We start from the raw sequence: 23,471 nt of genomic DNA on the forward strand, positions 1-23,471 counted from the left end.
TGTGAGTGAGAATCTCTATAGCTGTGACTTGGCTGCCTGCTTCAGCATGGTCCACCTCAGCCATGGTGAGCAACACAACAGTAACCACTGATGCTGACATGGGCTCCAGTTTGTTCATAGCAACAGTCACAGGTAGAACATGGAGCCCCATGACTTTTACTACAACATTTAGTTTCTATCAGCCTGAAGGAAAATGATACCAGGTGGAAATCTGGAACTGCACAAGAAATGAAGAGCACTAATAATGGTAAATATGTGAGTAAACATAAAATATCTTTTTTTTGCATTTTTTAACAGCCATTAAATACTATTTGAATACTTAAAGCACAAGCAACACCATATTATGGGGTCTGCAGACTATAAGTAAAATATATAGTAGCAATAACACAGAATATGGAAGGAATGGAACTTTTCTGCTGGAAAACTTTTCTACATGGAACAATATAACATTATTTGAAGGTAAAATATTAAAAATATGTTTTATGAATTCTAGAGCAGCCATAAGAAAAATAGAGGGCTAATAAACCAATAGTAAAGATGAAATGAAATAGTAAACATTAGTCAATCCAAAGAAGGCAAGAATATAATAAAATACAAAAAACACTTAAAATAAAAAGAAATTAACTAGTAATATTGTAGAGTTAAACTTAAACAGTATTGATAATCACATTAAATGTAAATGGTCTAGACATTATGATTAAAATTCAGAGATTGTCAAGTTGGATAAGTAAAAGACTCGACCACATGATGTTTACAAGAAAACCACTTTAAATATAAAAACAGAGCCTAGTTAAAACTAACAGGATGGCAAAAGGTAGCATAAAGTAGTGAGAAAGAGCATGGGTTGAGATTCAGGGTTGAATCTTAATTTTGATGCCTACTTAATGGTGAACTTGGACAAGCTGTGTCTCTGAACATAATTTTCTCCTATTTATTTAAAATGAGAATAAGATACCTCATAGGGTCATGATACAATTTACATGAGTTAATGTAAAGTATATGTCTTTGTTTGTAGCATATATTATGTGCCTAGTAAATACTAGTGTTAAATTGTTTTAATTGCTATTTCTAGGTTAGTTGTATAAACTTTAGATGGGATGCTCCAAAATAGCTTGCCAAATATTCATAGTGTTCAGGAAGTTTCCAATTCTGTTTGAGCCATGGGATTCCAACCCACATGCAGAGGACATTTGTATTTTGGTGACTGAGAAACAAAATTTAGTTTGCAGTATAAGCTGCTTAGGCAGTCAGGATTGCTGAGCTGTAGAGCTCTTAGAAAAGATCAGTTGGCCTTATCTTTAAGTGGAACTGGGACCATCTGTCATCTCCAAGCTGACTGGAGGCTGGCTTCACTCAGCCCCTAAGGAGAAAGGATATGCTCCACTTGACAGGGTGATAGCCAGAGAAGTGAGTAAAGAAAAGCAAGAAAGACACCTGGAAGCTGCAGGGTGCATTCACTGTCTGTGGGCAAACGAGAAAGGATCATCCATTCTCCCACTTCCAATGTGACATTACGTAAAGATAATGTAACACAGATGCTCAGGATAAATAATTCAGGAGAAAACAAGAGACAATAAAATCCAAGTGCTGTGAACAGCAGCCAACATATCTGTGGATACTGCTCTTGTGCACCCTCATTCTGACAAAGTCTGCACTTAAACTTTATTTCCAGATGTGAATCCTTAATAGAAAAGAGGAAGCAGAACCATGCCACAGGGCTGGAAGCTGTGCAGTGGGTTGGGCTGAAACTACTGCTTCTGGCACCTGTTTCCAAGTACTTTGCCTTTTTCTTTATTTCTGTATAACAAATTGCCCTCACTCCTTGTTCCTTCTCCACAACCTTTGCTCAACAAGTACTGAATTATTAGTTATCCTGATGTCTCCTTAAACAACTGAGTGTTGCATCCTTATTTGGTTGAATACTAATACTAAAAGATTATTCTATTATAATAAAAATACTCAGTAATATTTATTGAACACTTGGTACATGGCACTGTACCAAGGCAGTCTCTTTTACTTGGTTTAATTTTCATGAACACCCTTGGAAGAGAATTCTTTTTGTTTTCCTTCTCCATTTGGAAACAGCAGTAAGCTGAGTTCAAAGAGGTTAAGTAACATGCTCACGGGCATTTGAGTAGTAAACACTAGGTTAAGAATTAAAGGCTGGGGATAAGGGAGTGGTGCAGTGGTGATATAACTGGACACATACGGGGAGGTCCTGGGTTTGCATCCCAGGAAGAACTGGGCAGTCTCACCTCCTTTTTCTTAATCTCTATTCCATTCATCCATGTACTATGCAAAGTTAGGAAAATTATTTCAATACAAGGTGATCATCAACTGTTTGCCTGCTTGTGTAAGTTTAGATAAGCAAATTTGCAATATAGTGGTTGATAGCATAAGTTTCAGCACAGGATTTCTTGGATTTTTCTTTCCTTTTTTTAATCTTTTTTAAAATTTCACTTCCTTCAGTTCCTAGCTGGGCTCCCTGGGCTAATTCCTTAACTTCTTTGACCTTCATTGTCCATCAAAATAGTGGAAGTCAGAAAATACCCACCTCATGGATCTTTGGAAAGGTTAAATAAAATAATCTACATGAAAGACATAGAACAGGGGGCATTTTAATATTCTAAGGAAAATTATTTCTGTTTTTTCTCTTGGGTGTGATGGTGGAGATTATTAATATTTTTGCCTTTAAGAGATGTAGTCACACCTCCATAGGATGGCGGATGAAATCTTGAAATAAGTTGAACAAATGTGAATACCATGCTTCCTGGAAAGATCAGGCTTATCAGGGATGAAGGTCCAGTGAGACAGTGGGCCAGGGAGTTTCCCACTGGACACTTGTAGTGTCTCAGTACTGATGCCTGTTAGGTTTGGAGAACAGGGTGACACCAGAATGGCTCTGGCCTTTTCAGTATCTACTGGCTAGATTGACCAACAACCCTGAGATGTGCAGTGGGAAACAGGAAATGAATGAGTATGACCAAAGCTTCCATTTATGGCAGAGTCAAATTCTGATGTTACCTGTTAATCATTATAATTATAGGGGAAAAAAAGGGCTACTTTGTGGTCTGGTGATTAAGAAAGTTGGATCCCACATGGCTAGCAGTGTGATTTGAATCTCAGCCCTGGGACCTTGAGAAACATGGCAGGCCCATGTGCATGCATGGCCAAATTTCCAACAGGATGAGAGATGAAGGAGAAGGGATTGTGGTGTGACCATGCCCCATTGGAGGGGTGCTCTAGTGAGCACACATGGTCTCTGGCAATTTTTAAAAAATTAGAATTGCAAAAGGAATAGCAAAGGTCATAAAATCAATAAAATAGTATAACCAAAGCAACTGATAGAGGAGGAAATAATACCATCTTAATATTTTCAAATGATAGCAAATATCTCTGCTACAGATAGAAACCAACAGTCATCTTAGAAACACTTGTTTTTATTAATCAGCTGATGATACCACAACAGATCAAAATTATTTGACAAAAGCCCCCAAACCATAGATCTTATTAATGATGACTTATAATGGAATTTATAACAAGTTTTAATATTTAATTTTCTATCCTTTCACAATATAATACACTGAATGAAAAAAGGCTGATACTTGATACACACACGGGAGTGTTCCTTTAATTATAGATCAGAGGACTACTTTACATGGCAGGCTGTCTAATAGCATTTTCTTTTTTTTTTTTTCTTTTTCCTTTTCAAGGTTTTTGCCATAGGATATGAGCATTTGCCAGGGAGAGACAGAGAGAGACAGTGAGAGGGAAAGTGTGAAATCACCGCCCCCCCATGGGGGATGGCCATGCTACAATCCAGTCTCCATTCTCCTCTCAGGACTTTGGGTACATATGCACATGCACCTGGCATGATTTTCAAACCACCAGCCCTGGGACTTGAACTGAGGCCAACCATGTGAGAGTCCAACACCTTAACCACCATGCCACCTTTTGGCCCCAGGGCTTTTTTCAATAGTTAAATGATGAATCCTGTTAGATACAGTTCATATTTAGTATGATTTATATACTTCTAAAGCCAGTAAAATAATAGTGAGGTATGTTTTGTATGCTTCTTGTAGTATTTGCCATTTTCCTTCTAATTTAGCATTTGGTTGCTTATTTCCTTAGATTCTTAGTTATTTTGTGAGTGTTTGTCTTACCCAACCCCAATTACATTTTAAGCAGTGGCAGTTATGTTGCATTTTTATCTCCACTATAATAGCACAGTGAAGTGTTATTTTTATATCAAGTACTCTGTAAATACATATTGAATAAATAAGTGTCTGCATCCATAGTGCATATATTTATACACAAACAAATACCCCTCAAGAGTACACATTGATTAATAAAATGGCAAATGGAATTTTTCAATGCCATTTCATGGCTTCCCATTTCATGAAAAGTTGTGTGAACACTCATTTACCTTTACTTATGTCTAAATGAAGCATTTCTATAAATTTGAAAAAAATAAACAAATATTTAGTACTTAAGAGAGGCACTGGGATAATGCTTCACTTTATTTAATTGTTTTTAAGAATAATTTATTTAATTTTATTTATTATTGTTTTTCGAATTTGCTATAGGGCACATGTGTTCAACAGAGAGAGAGAGAGTGAGAAAGCAAGCTGCCAGGTCCGAGACTCGAACTGTGACTGGCCATGTGGGAGTCCAGCACCTCAAACGTATGTTCCCTGCTGGCCCTAACTCTATTTAATCTTAAAACAACCCTATGGAGTAGATACTCTAACAATTTTCATTTTATAGAGGAGGAAACTGAGGTTTAGAAGGGCTGAGTAAACTTCCTAAATTACTTATCTAGTAAAATGGGAGAAAATGAGGCAAACCCAAACCACCTCTCCCCAACGGCTGTTTTGCTAATCACTTTATCAACTTGTCATTTTTGGAGATAATCTAAACAACTAATTTGCCTAATGAATAACTCCCAGAGAAGTGAGATTGGTGGCCCACCATCGCAGAGCAAACTTTCATCCTAGAATCAAGACAAGAATGTAGTCTCTTAATTTTCAGTCTAGTGCTTTTTTAACCAGCTCTTGAAAGTTGTATTTTCTTCTCCCTGAAATTCTCAAATATTTTCAAAGTGGCAAGGGCCTCAGATGTCATTTCCATTGTTCCCCTTACCCAGAAAATTAAAAGTGTATAATAGTCACAAGGGCACAGGGCAGGCTTCGGTGAACACCGTTTGATAAGGGCTGTGAGAGAAATCAGTGTCTCTGGGACCAGTTCAAAGCCACAGGAAATACCCAGAGGGCTGAAGCTGATGGTGTATCCATTGCTAGAACCATCCTAAAATTCCCCAAGATCCTCCAAGATGTCTCAGGGCACGTGTAAGAGCCCAGGCCTGTTCTTGCTTGTGCTGCTTCTCACACGTGCCAGACCAGATGCTGTTCATTTTGGAGTCGGCATCTGCTGCTGTCAGGGTATTTAACGGTTGCTGATCGGTAATGTGAACAGAATATACTGATTACTTTCCCCCCAAGCTTTTTAAAGGAGAAAGAAAAGAGAAAAGAGAAAATGTTTACTTGTGATAGTATTTACATTGGTCACTTGTTTTGTCTACTCCCCATTAAACTGTTCACGGTACAGCTTAGTAACTTGTGTAATTATTTTCTTGACTCCTGTCTCCATCTCCATGACATGAATTCCATGGCAGTAACTGGGTCTGTTTGTTCACTACTGGATCCCCAGTATGTGATTCTTAAACCAGTCAGAATAAACAGTTTTACTTAAAAAGGCAAGTCCTGGGGGCCAGCAGGTGGTATGAAGGTTAAGGTGGCTGGATCCCACATGGCCAACTGCATGGTTTGATTCCCAAATCCGGCAGATTGAAAATCACATTAGACATATGTGCGTACATACCTAAAATCCCTAAGGAGAATGAAGAAGAGATGGCAGCATGGCCATCTCTCCTGGGGAAAGTGATTTTTCACTTCCACTGTCTCTTTGGCAAGTACATGCACCCTATGACAAAAATCTAAAAAAAGAAAAAGGGGGGGGGAGCAGGGCCTGAGAATTATTAAGAGAACATTTGTGGGTGCATTTCCTGGAGCCACGAAATATAACACACTATAGGCTGCAGTTATTGCTGACTTTAGAGGTGCTGCTCAAATATTTGTATTGAAAGTGTGCTGTATGCACAGAAAGGTGGAAGCCACTCATGTGGAATTCGACTAAAAATGCTGTCCCGATTAGCGGAAAGGAGAGGATGGGCTAGATGAGTTATAGAGTAGCAGACTGGAAAAAGCTACTCGGAAATTCCTTTCTTCTACAGCAAATTAAGAACAACTGAGTATTTACGTATTTGCACTACCACAAAGCAGTGCCCTACAACTCTGCTGCCACTTTGGTTCTTCCACCAAAGCCTGGCTGGTTGTCATGTTGGAACAGACTTGTTTCTTGGGTGACCATGAAAACTGGCATCTACTGAGAAGTAGATCAGTATATACTTAATTCCACCTGCATGCAGAAACAGTGACTTTTCTACAGAGTTAGGACAAGACACTGAGAAAATTAGCCTTCTTTAAATTTTCACGTAAGCTCTGTTACTAACGTCAACTGAGTTTTCATCAATGCAAGAAATAAAGATTTGGAATTCGTGGGTAAGAGAGTCCCAGAAGCAGACACTGATGGTCCACGGTTGGCAGTCAGTTCTGTGCTGCTGGGAACGGAAGTAATGATCGGTGGCTTTCTTCCTTTCTTGGTGCCAGCTTTAAGTGCATGGCCTAGAGAAAAATGTCAGATCGCTTCTCTGAAAAACAATAGCAATAAAAAAAAAACATATATATTAAAGGAAGAGACAACATTGGCCTTTATTTCTGAAAGGTTTTATGAGTTTCCTTTCTCAGATGAAGCTGTGGGTTTTTATTCACATATGATAAAAGAGTGTTTGATGGTTTTTTGTGACCTTTTTATTCAGGACACTACTTTCAACTAGAAAACTGAGAAAGTGATATCTTAAAAGCTGGAGATTTTTTTTTTCCTCCAATTTGTTCTCATTTTGGTAGAAAATTTGAAGGAAAACTAAGAATTATGTATTTGACCTTTCATTTTTGGGTTAATAGGATCTTTTTTTTTTTTTATCCCAAATCATGTTGGCAAAAGAATTCTACACTTTGATTCTGTAGTGCATAGGCATTAGAGTATGACATAGATGTGACATTTAACGTTTCACGCCTTGCATATTAATGGGGGGGGGTGTTAGGAAGAGATGTCCTGAGGGTAAAGACAGACATATTTTTCTTCAAATGCTCATTGCTTTTCTGCTCACCTCTCAGAGGGGATCATAATGCCCAAGCAGCTGCAGGCATACATCTCTTGCAACTTAGCAGCAGCTCTGAGAAAGAGTTTAAATAATATCTTTCTATGGAATTCACATACTTACAGTTCATATTTTGGATCATTTCAAGGAAAATTTCATCATGAAATCTTCCCACTTTTTTTTCCTTATGTGTTACCGTAACAACTAGAGTCAGATTAGGTTCACAGGTAAGTCAGCAGAATAGCAAGAATTGCCCCATCACTGAGTAAATCACTTACAACCTCATCCTTCCAATGGAGGATATATTAGCATATTCCTATTCCATCCTTAGTTGGATGTGTTGTTCAAAGGTTTTGTCTTTTGGGGGGGGTGGAGAGGAGAGTGGTAATATTTGAGGCAATAACCAGTCTGATATCTAGTCACCTGTTGGAAAGCATTCGGGATGTAATCAGCAGAGAATTGATAGGAGAGAGAGTGGGCATGCATCTACTGGAAATGAATCTGTTAGTCATCAAATTTGCGACTCTGACCTTATTAGCAGGCTGCCCACATTAACAGAATTGACTACTCTTATCCGAGTATATAAATTTACCTTTGTTCAGATCGTCAACGTTTTAGTCTGTGTTGAAGTGTATTACACTTCTCAGAGAAAAGAGGTCAGCTGATTGAAAACAAAATCTCCCTCTGTTAGAACTCCTTTTTCCTCCTAAGTGAACTTCATTGTGTCCATCCAAAAGAAACTGGCATTCAGTATGCTTGTAATTAATAAAATGGCCATATCAATTTCTAGGGTTAATGTCTGAGATCCCTGTTGTATCTACTTAAAAAAATATTCGTGGACAGTGGAAAAGCCACCAAAATTACCTGGCCCGTTTTATTCCTCACCTAGTGTCACTGTATCAGTGGTTATTTCTCCTAAGACTATTATATAAAGAAAGAGACAACCTACTTGCAATCTAAATGCCTAAGGGAGTGCAACTTCTTGAAGATTTGAGCCCTTGTTATAAAAAAAAAAAAAAAAAAAAAAAAAAAAAAAAAAAAAAAAAAAAAAAAAAAAAAAAAAAAAAAAAAAAAAAAAAAAAAAAAAAGCATTTTAAAGGCTTCTGTTCTGTTCTAAGCAGAGATGATGCCTCTTTTCCTTTTTCTCTATTCCTGCCAGCTCCTAGGTACCTGAAGTTCCTCAAACTTTCACAAAGTAACAACATGAGTTATTTTAACAGCAATAACAGCCGCATATACCCCCTGGGTAGTTTCTTTACTTTGGGAGGACTTTAGATTATCACAAGGAAAAGACATTTCATTTCTCCTTTCCAAAACAGAGGCCATTGTTAGTATTTCTAGAGAATTAAACTATCTACTCTCTGTCTTGTCACTTTCAGTCTTTCCATCTTTCTGTCTGTCTGTCTGTCTGTCTCACACACACACACAAAACAGAAATCCACACCTTCAGACACGAAGGCATTCGTTTTTGTGTTCAGACCCTGTAGACAAGTAGGCTGGATTCCTTCAAGTCAGAGAAGATGGATACCAGCACAGGTAATGAAAGAGGGACAAGGTGGCATGTGCCTAACCAAAGCAGGGCCACCCACAGAAGAAATAAGCAATGGGTTCCTAGAGCACCCAGGAGGCAGTAAGGCCTGCAGAGACCTCACACCAAATTCCATGTATTTGTGAACAACTATGAAAATCTTCATGGCCCCTAATTAGAGGAAGTGGAGTCACTCACCCTTGAATCATTATAAGGGTCTAGACAGTGAGCACGTAGTTGACCACCAGGGTAGACTAAGGCCTGAAACCCTTCTCCAAGTTTCCTAGATTGCATTAATCACCTGAGATGATGGAAGAAACAGAGGCATCCATATCATGACTGTGGTTCAGAGCCAGATTTGATTCACTGAAAATATGTTTTGATTTGCATCCACATGTGGCATGGAAATGCATACTAATTACAATAATAACAGAATAATGTAGACATGCACTCACCTGTGTGTTAACGTATGTCTTGGGGGTCCTTCGAAGCAGATCCAGAGACAAGGATTCAAGTGCAGATGGATTATTAGAGAAGTAAATCCAGAAAACCTCAGTAGACAAATGAAGAGTGACCTAGGAAAAGGGAGGCAGACATTATTAGGTATATTACCAAACTAGTTATCCTTGTGCAAATGGAAACTTAATCCTACTTTGGAACTCTGAAGGTCTCCAGCCTCAGAATTATCCTGCCTGTAGAGAAGGGAGCTTGGGCATATATACCACCGTACAGCAATCACTGTTGATGGCTGCTTCCAAGAGGCATTAGTTTCTGGACTTCCAACCTGTCCAGGAGGGCATAAGAAACTCTGATCACCAGAGAAAGCTCTCAGGCAATTGCAAGTTGAGTGCATTATGCAGTAATCCCCAATAAGATCTCCAGTAAGGCAGGGGTGGGGCTGACCAGATCCGCTACAGATTAGGACATGATCTATGCTGGTTTTAGTGACAGTAAGCCAGGAACACTCCATTTATAATCATGCCAAAGGCCTGATATTTTTCAGCGTGGAATGTTTTCAAATGTGCTTGAGAAATACAATTCTTAAAGTCAGAGGGACCAAAAAATTATCTAGGCCTTTTCAACTCATTTTATCATAAGGTAATAGAAACTCAAAGAAAACAAATGATGTGTCCTCTGTTTTTTTTCTCGTAATTGCCACAGCCAGAATCTGCATCCTGAGGTTTTGGTTTCTAGTTCAGCATTATTTTGACCAAATGATATGGGCTTTTTACTGCTCTTTACCTGCAGTTTTTGGTCAAAAATAGGATTCAAGCAACATGTTATACAATATAGCATCTATGTTGGCATGCTGCTAAGTCTGATCTTGTCACTGTGTTATTAGAATGTGACCTCTTGGGGGGCCAGCTGGTGGCATGGTGGTTAAGGCACTGGACAGACACACATGGCCAACCATGGGTTGAGTCCCAGACCTGGTGGCTTGGTTTATCACTTTCCTTTGTTCTCTCTCTTTATCTCTCTCTCTCCATGTGTGTCTCTCTGGTCAAATTAAAATAAAATGAATGAACAAATAAAATTAAAAAAAAAAAGAATGTAACCTCTCCTCCATATGGCAATGGTGTATGTCAGCATTCTCACTTCATTGGTTGAAACAGTTCTTACCAAGTTCCAGAATATGTGTGAGCTGTTTGAATGACTACCTTTACATTCACTTTACCTTGCACACTAGTGCTTAATAAATGAATGATGAATGAATGTGTGAACAAATGAACCAGTAAGTAGTTAGACATTTCTTATATTTGCTTAGGACACATAAACTACTTTGAATAATGTAAGTGGGCATACACTGAGGCTTTTAATCTCTTTTCCTTCACATAGCAGGATCACCATCATCATCACAGTGGTCATCTTCTACTGAATACCATGTGCAATCTTCCAGCCAGGCCTTTAGAGATGCACTTAGTCATCTTAACAGGCTTGTAAGAGACATATGATCATCCCTATTTTCTTATTGAGGAAATTGAGGCACAGAAGTTATCATTTCCTCAAAGTCACATAGTGTAAAGGCGGTGAGATGACGTATAACTCTAGCTGTGTCTGGTTTCAAAACCCATGTTTTTAAACCATTTTTGTTATACTGTCCTCTCAGAACTTCCCTTCCTGGTCTTTTAATTGCCTAGAAAAGGATAGTTCAAAAAAATGCCCAGAGAGGTCATTTATTGCTGTCAGTACATAGATGAATACAAAATCAACTGATGTCAGTACAAGGGCTAGGAAAGACTGTTTCGAGCTGGCATTGTCCAGAAAGTCTTCTAATAGTTTGGCATTTTGCTCTTTTTCTAGCTCTTGACACAGTAGTCACCAAGTGAAAAACCAGAGGTGTCCATGGTATGCTTATCAGATCCTTGAAGAGGTTCAAAGTTCTTAACTGGGGCAAATAGAGACTCTTGGCCCTCCTGGTAGCTTGTGCCCAAAATCCTGAGAGGAGAATGGAGAAGGGATTGTGGCATGGCCATCTGCCCTGAGGGGAGATTTCTCACTTTCTGTCTCTCTGGCATGTCCACTTGCCTTAGAGCAAAAATCTCTCTCTCTCTCAAAATACAAACAGACAAACAAACAAACAAACAAAAACACCACCAACGACAAACACAGAAAAAAGAAAAAAAAAATTAGCTGTTTTTCACCTGCTGGAGAATCAGCTTGACTTGCAAACAATCACAATGTAATTCCCACCCTGCCCCCTAGTGGAAGGGATTTGTGTCGCTGTCCTTGGTGCTGAACAGCAGGTACTAGTTCACAGCTGTTTCTTGTTACCCTGGGACTAGAGACGGGAGCCTGGTCCTGACCTATGCCTGTGCCCAGAGTTGCTCATCATTTTTTTTGTTTTTGTTTTCCCTCTATTGTGATAAACAGTGGAGCTGATTTCATGAAAATGTTATGGTTCTGTCTCTTCTTACACTTTATTTTTGTCTAGGAAGTTGAAAGTACATAAGCTTTTTCCCCCTATGTACATTTTGATCCTAATGTTTATTATCCCCTCAGGTTTTGTGGTCGTAGCTTATTGCAACTGTCCTAGTAAAAATTTGGAATAAATATACTGTAAGCAATAGACTAATCACCAAGTAGTAGATAAAAACTTTGGAACTGAACTGATCGTGTTTAAATCTGAGCTCTTCCTTTATAAGCTGGTCTACTTTGAGAAATTTATCTAATTTCTTTATAGCCAAACTCAGGGTCTGGTAGTCAGAATGAGTTCATTACAAATGACTGGTATTACTTGTATTCTCTGCCCCTTCTCATTCTTTAAAGGGAAATAAGATAGTGCCTAATTCAGGATTTTATTTTTTTAAGAGAGATTTTTTTTCTATAGGGCACGTGTGTTTGCTCAAGAGACAGAAGTGAGAAATCATCCCCTGGGGTGGTAGTCCCACTGCAGTACTTTCTCCTCCATTCTTCCCTTAAAATCTTAGGGCATGTACACACACCTGCCCAGGGTGAGTTTTTAAGCCACTGGGTCTGGGACTCAAACCGTGGTCAACTACATGGAAGTTCAGTGACATAACTATTGCGCCATCTACTGGTCCCAACAGTGCCTAATTCAGAGAATCATGGAAAACCTTAAATGAAACCATGATGGTAAAATGCTCAGCGAAAGACCTTGGATCCTGATAAGGGTATAATAGTTATTAGCTGCTACTATCATTTTGTAGCAGCTATTATTATTTTCATTAGTCTTATAATTTTTAGCAGTCATGAGACTAATTTTGATGTAGGAGAATGTCTTCAAAATGCTCATGGAAAATGCTTATTATGAAAAACTATGTATGGGTTTCAAAATTTCTTTGTATCAAAATAAACTTGGACTTAATTCCAATTTTTTCCACAGTCTTTTGAAGGCCCCTCTTAGCACCTGCTTATTGTAATTAATACTTTGAAGAAGAGTCCATGCAAATTGTTAATCATTACCCCTTTTTTACCCCATTATTAAATAAAGTATTCAGAACACAGACTACCTGAGTCATATCATCTCAGCTATCCCCCTCCCCAAAATAACAGCTTCGTTTATGCTCTCATTTATTATAGAAAGTTGATAAAAATGATTTTTTGCAGAAATCTGTGCTTCCTGCAAAGTTGAAGATATTCTTCACTGTTAGCCTGTCAACCTTTTAAAAGAAATCAGTCATAAGAAAGTTTCTCTGAAGGAAATTTCTCAAACTTCTTTTGTAAAAAAAAATAAATAAATAAAAAAATTAAAAAAGTGACCATTATGTAACTGACAGTGGTTTTTCTCTTAGTATTAGCTGCTAGAAAATGTATAGTTGGACTGGCAGATGGAGTAGTAGTTAAGTCACTGGACTCCCACATGGCTGACCACGGTTCAAATCATGGAACTTGCAGCTTGCTTTCTCACTCTTTCTCTCTCTTTGGTGAGCACATGTGCCCTATAGAAAATGTTGGGTTTTTTTTTTTTTGAGAGATTTTTGCTATAGGGCGCGTGCGCTCGCCAGACAGACAGAGAGAGACATAGAGACAGAAAGCGAGAAATCACCCCCCAGGGGGGATGGTCACGCCGCAATCCCTTCTCCTCCATTCTCCTCTCGGGATCTTGGGCACGCACGCACACGCGCCCGGCATGAGTTTTAAGCCACCGGGTCCAGGACGCGAACCACGATCGACTACGTGGGAGTCCAGTGACATAGCCATTATGCTAACTGCTGGTTCCCTAGAAAATGTTTTAAAAATAGGGACACCAGCAGTTGGCATAATGGCTATGTCGCTAGACTCCCATGTAGTCTACCATAGTTTGAGTCCTGGACCTGGTGTCTTAAACTCATGCCAGGTGCATGTGTGTGCGTGCTCAAGATCCTGAGAGGACAATGGAAGAGAAGGGATTGTGGTGTGGCCAGCCCCCCTGAGGGGTGATTTCTTGCTTTCTGTTTCTCTCTTTCTCTCTCTGTCTTTCTGGTGAGTGCACGTACCCTATAGGAAAAACCTCTCCTAAATAAATAAATAAATAAATAAATAAATGAATGAATGAATGAATGAATGAATGAATGAATGAGATGAAAATGTATAGCCAAACTCAGTTTCTGGTAGTCATAATTAACTCATTGTAAATGACTGATATAACTTGCATTCTCTGCCCCTTATTAGCTTCATTCCATTTTTATCACTTATTGGTTTATTTTATGTGCCTTTCCATGTACAGCCTACCCAAAAATTATTTATGTATAATTTATAATTTGTACAGTTAATTGGTCTATTTTGTGCTAAATGTTGTCAGCTGCTATATTTTAATGAAGAAAGGATACATATTCTAGAAATACAAATGAACAATGCTTCTAACTTACTTAATCTATTCCATATAACAAATGTATTTGAGGAGTTATTATGGAAACTAAGCAGCTAATCTTTATATTGAATGAAATAAACCAGGACTAGAAAACTAGGTTACGATTGCTCACTCACTGTTGTCTTGCATGGACAGTTGCAATGTATACCAAGGATACCAATAGGAAAACATACCAGTAGGGTTGGGAACCTGGGCTCTGATTCAGAAAATTTACATCTTTTTTTTGTACAAGGTTTGTGGTTTTTATGTTTTCCCCCCTCTTATCTGTGAAATTAGAGTGGTTATGAGGGTTAAATAAGACACAAATTAAAAGGGCTGGGTACACAGCAAGCACTCAGTAACTGTCTATTGCTCTGAGGCCTACAATGACACAATAACAACTATTATTATCACTATTACCACTAATATCCTTCCCTGATCACCTTGCTTAAAGTCACAAGACGAGGAAACTGAACAGTGCTTATTATCTCCCTTCTCAGTTTTATTTTTCTCCATAAAATACTTAGGTCTGTATAATCCATATACTACATGTTTTACTAATTTGCTTGTTCATTTTCTGTCTCTCTACCAGAATGTAGAATGTGGACAGAGATTATTTTGTTGCTGTGCCATATCCTCAGTACCTAGTACGTGCCTGACGTGTATTACGCACTTGCGAATGTTTGATGAGTGACTGAATGAATGGATAGCTCATTGTAGGTAACTACCTACAATAGTATTGGGTGGGAGGCAGTATTCATTGACCCAGAATACAAACATGGTAACAGAGAACATTAAATGACACTACCTGAACTCTACATAATTCATCATAGAGCCAACCTGAGCATAATTATGTGTCACAACTGCTAATACCACATAGTTTTCAAGATAAATTTCAAGATTCTCCTTGTTAAGAAAGCAAAGCAAGGGCCAAAAGATGGCATAGTGGTTTTGTTGCTATATTCCTACATGGTGGACAATAGTTCAAGTCCTAGACCCTGTGGCTTAAAACTTACACTGGGTGTGTGTGGGGGGGAGGGGGCCCAAGATCCCGGAAGGAGAATGGCTGAGAAAGGGTTGTGGCATGACCATTCCCCTGGGGGGAGTGATTTCCCAATTTCTCTCACTATCTCTGTCTCTATCTCTGGGGAGTGCATATACCCTAGGGCAAAAACCCATGACTTGGGAGGCTGGCTAGTGGTGGATCATGGTGTTAAGACCCTGTTTGGGGTTCCTCACTATCTTGGTCTCTGACTCTCTCTTACTCACGGAAAAAATAAATTTAAAAAAATAAAAAAAAGATCAACTTTGAGACCAAGAGCAGTAGTTGTATTTAGCTCTGACTGTCCTGGATCTTCAAGTTCCACTGACCAGAATCACATTGTCCTATAAATCATCTAGGTAATTACAGCTAAAGATTGCACTTAAAAATACACAAATGGAATCCAAAGGAAATTATTTATCAAGCATTGACAAATTACATGTAACTAAGCAAGGGCATTCAAGAATGTTATCCTTGATGGCAATAACAACCAGGAAATCTTAAGTGTGTCAAAGAGAAAAGGCACATAAATAAAGTCAGCTCTCAGTAGCCAAAGATCAGGCTGAATTAGAGAAAGTACTTGGGGAATTGTCTGTGTGTTTTGTTTTAGAGGATCGTGTTTTATTTTATCTTTTTTTTTTTTTTCCCTCTTACAAAATCATGTAGATAAGAGCAAGATTGAACTCTAGTGGTAAAAAGCTCACACTACAACCTATTTAAAAATCCCTCTACAAATGAAATAATAGCCCTGGAATGCGGTCCCTAAATAAAGAAGTTCAGGAGGCAGCAAACCCCAGCGACAGCAGCAGACTCAATCCTAAAAGAGGAGTCTGTTTGAAAGTACGCAGGTTTCCTCCCATATGGAGCGACTGTTATGGCTGCATCCAGGCAGCACACTGTTCTAGGGCAAATGCCAAGGGACGGTATTTTTAGATTTCTCAAAAGCAACCACTGAATATATATGAATCTACAAGGATAGCATTCATGAAGTAATGTGCTGAAAATACATTTTATTAAGCATTCCTTAAGTCAACTTTAACGATAACCACGTTAATACGGGAACAGGACCTGCCTGGGTTTCATTCATTCCACAAGCATGAATTGGGCCCCTTCTCTAGGTGAAGCACTGTCAGAGGATGTAAAGAGGGGTTAGGCAAGTCTTGCTTTTCTGGGCAGAAGATCATTTTCCCTTGATGTAGAAGCAGACATGTAGAGAACTCACACGATTAGGTTTTTTCTGGCTAAAAAGCCTACGGAGGCTGTTATGAACATCACCCATCCCATCCCTTAGAATCGTGCCCTACAAACCCGTATGTGCTTGTCCTGGTCTGCACACTGTATCATGCTGTGTCTGTACCTTGCTCTTGTTGGAAGCTAAGAGTCTTTGTAGGTTTCGTCCAGGAAGGAGTAGACTGATGTTTATAAAATCTGAATACTTTCAGAGACAAAGATTCCAGTTGTTCTGGTTTGTTAGTTAGTCCATTATTTGTTGTCATTTAAATTTTGAGTGGGCTGGCAAACACATAGACTCATTGGTGCCATTGTCACAATGCATACTTTTTCAAAGCATAAAAGCTAAAAATTATGTTGTCTGTGTCATAGCATAAAAGCTAATAATTATGTTATTAGTGATCCAGTCTAAGGGAAAAAGGAAGATATGTTCTTATATACCGAAGATCAGGACAGAGGTGGATCTGGCTTCTGGGATGACTGGATTTGAAAACATAATTGACATGTGGTTAGTAGTTCTGCCTATTCTTATTACTCACTGTTTCCTCCTCTTTCTCCTTATTTCTTATCTAAGTCTCTCCCTGAATTTGGCTTTTCTCTTGCCACAGAGAGACTTTCTCCATGTACAAAACAGTGTATAGATCAGGCCACTTAAAAGTTATAGCATAGGTCCAGGTCGAGTGATAGAGCACAAGGCCAGGCCTGCGTGGGCCAAGTTCAGATCCCAGACCAACCAGAACAGGCCGGGTGCAGTGGCACATGCCTGTGATCCCAGCTAACTGGGAGGCTAGAGCAGAGGGTCTCAAGAGCAAGACTCTCTCAAAATTACCATCTATTTTTCTCTGTGTCTCTCCTTCCTCTTTGCATACCTGTGCTCTCTTACTAGCAAGCTCTCTCAGTAAGAAACAAACAAACAAAAAAACTAAAACAACCTTAGGCCTATACCTGACGGACAAGAGAAGTCTGACTCCCAGCTCCAACCTTTAATTCTTTAATTCTCAGAAATGCCTTATGATTAACTTGGCTCAGTTCATGTCCTCACCCTTTAGACAAGTCATGAGACACTATGATTGGCTCAGCATTGACCTACCCCTGGGCCAGAAAAACACAATGTCTATACCAGAGAAAGGGAGCTAGAATTATAGCTTGTCAGTGACCATTCTCATGTGAATCTATTTTTTAAAAATAATTATTTATTCTATTTTATTTATTTATTTATTCAAATTTGTCCAGAGAGAGAGAGAGAGGTAAGGTGAGAAAGCAAGCCACCAGGTCCAGGACTCAAACCACAGTCGGCCATGCGAGAGTCCAGCATCCCAACCACTATGCCACCTGCCAGCCCATAATTCCTTTTGTTTTAAGTTTGTTTATCATTTATTTTTGTGAATCTATTCTAAAGGAATCTTTGGAGAAGGACTTCTGTGCTGATATATATTTAAGTAATTTAATAATAAGATCAGAGCATTTACTACAGAACTGCTCAGAATATGCATTGTGAGTCTTCAAAAGAACGGGTATGAAACCTAGCATTTATTATTAGTCTTTTTTGTTCACATGACACTGCTACTGTGAATTGTTCAGGACAAGCATTCTGAGAGCACAATTTGGGAAGTACAACTCTAGAGAAATAATACTGATACATATAGGTTATTCCCCTTCCAAAGGGTAAGTTTTACTATCCTGGGTTTTTTAAAATATATTTTTCCCCTTCATCCATGATAGAGGACATTTACACACATTAAAAAAAGAGGAGACTCCTTCAGAAGGTCTAGGCATGCCATGATCTCCTTCTCTAAGTCTAATCCATTGGCTCCTGGGCACTTAGACATGTGCCCAGCATGTTTCAGGCTAACTAGCCCAGAGCCTCAAACCATTGTCAAGCTTCCCTTGAACAGAGCATTTCCACTGTGCCGTGGAGCCAACTTCATCCTAAGCTTTTTACCTTGTAATTAGGATATATGATTAATAGAGGTATTCTAATTTCTGTTTTACATTTTCTCGTTTGTTTAACAAATGTTTATTGGGCGCCTATTTATGGTGGATGCTGGGGACGGCAGTGAATAAAACAGATACTATGCAGGCCCCTCACAAAATTACATTCCAGTAGGGAGACTAACAAAATAGATAAATGTTAAATGTTAAGTGTTAAATGTTAAATAATGATAACTGCTTCAAAGAAAAATAAAAGAGAGTAAGAGAAAACATAATAAAGGGGGAGCTTGATTAGCAAGGCTGGTCATAGAAGGCTACTACTGAGAGAGAGAAGCTTTAGAATGGTCCTGACTGCTATGCAGATGGCAGCCATGTGAGCATCCCAGTACATGCAGAGGTCCAGGAGTGAAACACATTCAGCATGCTTGGAGAACAGTAAGAAGGCCAGTGATCAAGGGAGCTTGGAAAACTTTTTCTATTACCATGCCTTAGGGGAATGGTGAAAATGTTTAAGCCAAGAAATTTAAATCTGAGCTGCTGATTTGTGCTGGGAAGACCAAGGCAGCAACTATAAGACAAAATTTTGAGGTGGATTATAGTGAAGGAGCAGTTAGGAGACAGCATTGGCTTTGATAACGTGGACATGTGCGAGGGCAATGGCCATTGAAACAGAAAGGAGACTACTTGACCTCCCATTACTGGGTTGGTATACTGTGTACAGGCTTCAAAGGAGAAGACATACTGGAGAGGATGAACAAAGATGTAGACACCTGGGACCAGTAGTTAGCATAATAGCTATGTCACTGTACTCCCCTGTAGTTGACCGCGGTTCTAAGGCCAGGCCTGCGTGGGCCAAGTTCAGATCCCAGACCAACCAGAACAGGCCGGGTGCAGTGGCACATGCCTGTGATCCCAGCTAACTGGGAGGCTAGAGCAGAGGGTCTCAAGAGCAAGACTCTCTCAAAATTACCATCTATTTTTCTCTGTGTCTCTCCTTCCTCTTTGCATACCTGTGCTCTCTTACTAGCAAGCTCTCTCAGTAAGAAACAAACAAACAAAAAAACTAAAACAACCTTAGGCCTATACCTGACGGACAAGAGAAGTCTGACTCCCAGCTCCAACCTTTAATTCTTTAATTCTCAGAAATGCCTTATGATTAACTTGGCTCAGTTCATGTCCTCACCCTTTAGACAAGTCATGAGACACTATGATTGGCTCAGCATTGACCTACCCCTGGGCCAGAAAAACACAATGTCTATACCAGAGAAAGGGAGCTAGAATTATAGCTTGTCAGTGACCATTCTCATGTGAATCTATTTTTTAAAAATAATTATTTATTCTATTTTATTTATTTATTTATTCAAATTTGTCCAGAGAGAGAGAGAGAGGTAAGGTGAGAAAGCAAGCCACCAGGTCCAGGACTCAAACCACAGTCGGCCATGCGAGAGTCCAGCATCCCAACCACTATGCCACCTGCCAGCCCATAATTCCTTTTGTTTTAAGTTTGTTTATCATTTATTTTTGTGAATCTATTCTAAAGGAATCTTTGGAGAAGGACTTCTGTGCTGATATATATTTAAGTAATTTAATAATAAGATCAGAGCATTTACTACAGAACTGCTCAGAATATGCATTGTGAGTCTTCAAAAGAACGGGTATGAAACCTAGCATTTATTATTAGTCTTTTTTGTTCACATGACACTGCTACTGTGAATTGTTCAGGACAAGCATTCTGAGAGCACAATTTGGGAAGTACAACTCTAGAGAAATAATACTGATACATATAGGTTATTCCCCTTCCAAAGGGTAAGTTTTACTATCCTGGGTTTTTTAAAATATATTTTTCCCCTTCATCCATGATAGAGGACATTTACACACATTAAAAAAGAGGAGACTCCTTCAGGAGGTCTAGGCATGCCATGATCTCCTTCTCTAAGTCTAATCCATTGGCTCCTGGGCACTTAGACATGTGCCCAGCATGTTTCAGGCTAACTAGCCCAGAGCCTCAAACCATTGTCAAGCTTCTCTTGAACAGAGCATTTCCACTGTGCCGTGGAGCCAACTTCATCCTAAGCTTTTTACCTTGTAATTAGGATATATGATTAATAGAGGTATTCTAATTTCTGTTTTACATTTTCTCGTTTGTTTAACAAATGTTTATTGGGCGCCTATTTATGGTGGATGCTGGGGACGGCAGTGAATAAAACAGATACTATGCAGGCCCCTCACAAAATTACATTCCAGTAGGGAGACTAACAAAATAGATAAATGTTAAATGTTAAGTGTTAAATGTTAAATAATGATAACTGCTTCAAAGAAAAATAAAAGAGAGTAAGAGAAAACATAATAAAGGGGGAGCTTGATTAGCAAGGCTGGTCATAGAAGGCTACTACTGAGAGAGAGAAGCTTTAGAATGGTCCTGACTGCTATGCAGATGGCAGCCATGTGAGCATCCCAGTACATGCAGAGGTCCAGGAGTGAAACACATTCAGCATGCTTGGAGAACAGTAAGAAGGCCAGTGATCAAGGGAGCTTGGAAAACTTTTTCTATTACCATGCCTTAGGGGAATGGTGAAAATGTTTAAGCCAAGAAATTTAAATCTGAGCTGCTGATTTGTGCTGGGAAGACCAAGGCAGCAACTATAAGACAAAATTTTGAGGTGGATTATAGTGAAGGAGCAGTTAGGAGACAGCATTGGCTTTGATAACGTGGACATGTGCGAGGGCAATGGCCATTGAAACAGAAAGGAGACTACTTGACCTCCCATTACTGGGTTGGTATACTGTGTACAGGCTTCAAAGGAGAAGACATACTGGAGAGGATGAACAAAGATGTAGACACCTGGGACCAGTAGTTAGCATAATAGCTATGTCACTGTACTCCCCTGTAGTTGACCGCGGTTCTAGTCCTAGACCTTCTTGACTTCCTAATTGGTGGTTGAGGCATCTTTCCCACTGGGATGAAGGATGTCTACATCTTTTTTTAAAATTAATTAATTAATTAATTCCTCTCCAAAAAAATTAATTAATTAATTAATTAATTAATTAATTAATTTTAAAAAAAGATGTAGACATCCTTCATCCCAGTGGGAAAGATGCCTCAACCACCAATTAGGAAGTCAAGAAGACTGGTCCAAGAAGTCCCAGTGTCCAGAGGGCAATAAAGGCCACATGAAGCAAATGGCTTAAACCCTCAAGAAGTTGAAGGCATAGACTCAGATTCCAGGCTGAGGAGTTTGCATTGATACAGAGACCACTGGGAAACCACCCGAGGTTTTCAACCTAAAGAATGGCATGAGCAGCGCAAAGATTTGAAGCAGATGAATGGATGTCTTCTCTTTCAACAGCCCACATCAGCCCTTGGCTGTCCTATGCCCTACTCCCTTAGGATCCTTAAGTAAGGCAAGGAGCCAATGTATTTATTTGAACAAAAGCACTAGTAATTAAAATTGTCTCAATTCCAGAAGCTCCTGCTTCCAACTCTCAAGCATTAGAAGTAAGTTAAAAACATGTCCAGCCCCTTGGCCATACAAATTAGGGTAATACAGGAGGCTCTATGGCCCAGGGGTGCACATGTAAACTTGGCCTAGTCTTCTTATTCACTAGCTACCTGGACACTGCTAGCTTCTCTGGGAATCATGTGCCACATCTATGAGGTGAATTTTTTTTTTATTTTTTAAATGATACTAAGAATTAAATAAAAGGATATGCACAGAATATTAGGTTGTCAGGAATGTCATAACATATTTTCCTATTTTTTTAATGCAAAAATATTTCATAACTTTCCCAGTGACCTACTTAGAACAATGTCTGGCATGCTATAAAAAAGAGGGTATTTTCTTTGTTCAGGAAACTTTTCTGCTTATCCTCATTCTCCATGTCCCAACTTTACCTTCCACCATTATGTACCATCAAATAAAAACAGAGAAAGGGCAAATTGATCATTATAATAAAAAAGAATAGGGAGAAAAGGAAAAAGCCATTAGATCTGGGACATTGTAGGACAAGAAGAGGGCAAAGAGCAGAATTTAGTATTTTAGAGTTGAAATGCCCAATATGGCAGCCACTAGTCATTCGGATATCTAAATCTAAATTATTTTAAATTAAATTTAAAATTCAGTTCCTTAGTCAAGCTAGCCGTAGTTCAAGTGTTCAATGACTGTACATAGCTAGTTGATACTATACTAGACAACCCAGGTTCAAAGCATTGAATTCTACCCCCTGCACAATTCTCTCCAACTTTAATAAGTCTAGTGACTTGATACCTCATTTTTTGTTATTGTTTATTTATTTATATCTTCCATGAGAGAGAAAGAAAAACAGAGCCCTCAACCCGTAGCCTTAGCCAGACCTGATTTGGAGCTAGTATGTGCCTTGTGTACTTAAGAGAATATACAAGGACTTGAACCAGAAAGCTTCCCATGTGCAATCGTCTTGCAGAACCTCATGTTTTACCACTGTGCCACCATCTGGCCCCCAGCTCATTCATTTTTATTGACTTCTTCCTATTGTATGTGTGTATCACAGTTTATCCTTTCACCTATTGAAGGACATGTTGGCTGCTTTCAGTTTGTGGTGATTTTAAAGAAAGCAGCTATAAACATTCATATGCTGGTTTTTGTGTGGACATGAGTTTTCATATCAGTTGGGTAAATACCTAGGAGCATGATTCTTCGAACATATGGTATGCCTATTTTAGCTTTGTAACAAACTGTAAAACTCTTCCAAAGTGAATATACTGTTTTGCTTTCACCCAGCAATGATGAGATGTTCTGCTGGTCTGCATCCTTTTCAGCAAATGATGTCCGTGTTTTTGGATTTTAGCCATTCTAATAGATGTACAGATATACATTTAATTGTTGCTTTAACTTACACTTCCCTAATGACAAATGATGTTTAGCATCTTCTCATATGCTTACTTGCTATTTATGTCTTTCTTGGTGAGGTGTCTATTCACATTTCTTGACTATTTTTTAGTTGTCTTGCTTGTTGTCTTGAGTTTTAAGAGCTTTTGTATATTGTAGACACAAATCCTTTATTAGATATGACTTTTGCAAATATAGTCTCTCTTCTGTGACTCGTCTTTTCATTCTCTTAGTAGTCTCTCTTACCGCGCATAGGGTTTTTATTTTAACGAAGTCCATTAATTACTTTTTTCTCCCACATATTG

General features: G+C 38.9%; 1 long non-coding RNA gene across 1 annotated transcript in view; it reads right to left on the reverse strand.

Annotated features, from left to right (window-relative positions):
- Positions 1 to 6,621: 6,621 nt before the first annotated feature.
- The window catches only part of LOC102502612 (uncharacterized), a 31,695-nt gene continuing 14,845 nt past the window's right edge, over positions 6,622 to 23,471 (reverse strand). Inside the window, exons 3-4 of the long non-coding RNA XR_003551404.1 lie at positions 9,263 to 9,382; positions 6,622 to 6,769 (exon numbers count right to left, since the gene is read on the reverse strand). This is a non-coding gene — a long non-coding RNA (uncharacterized LOC102502612). The remainder of the gene's footprint in view (positions 6,770 to 9,262; positions 9,383 to 23,471) is intronic.

The sequence above is a fragment of the Tupaia chinensis genome, unplaced genomic scaffold, assembly GCF_000334495.1.
Source record: "Tupaia chinensis unplaced genomic scaffold, TupChi_1.0 Scaffold000682_1, whole genome shotgun sequence".
In the NCBI taxonomy this organism is placed as follows: domain Eukaryota; kingdom Metazoa; phylum Chordata; class Mammalia; order Scandentia; family Tupaiidae; genus Tupaia; species Tupaia belangeri.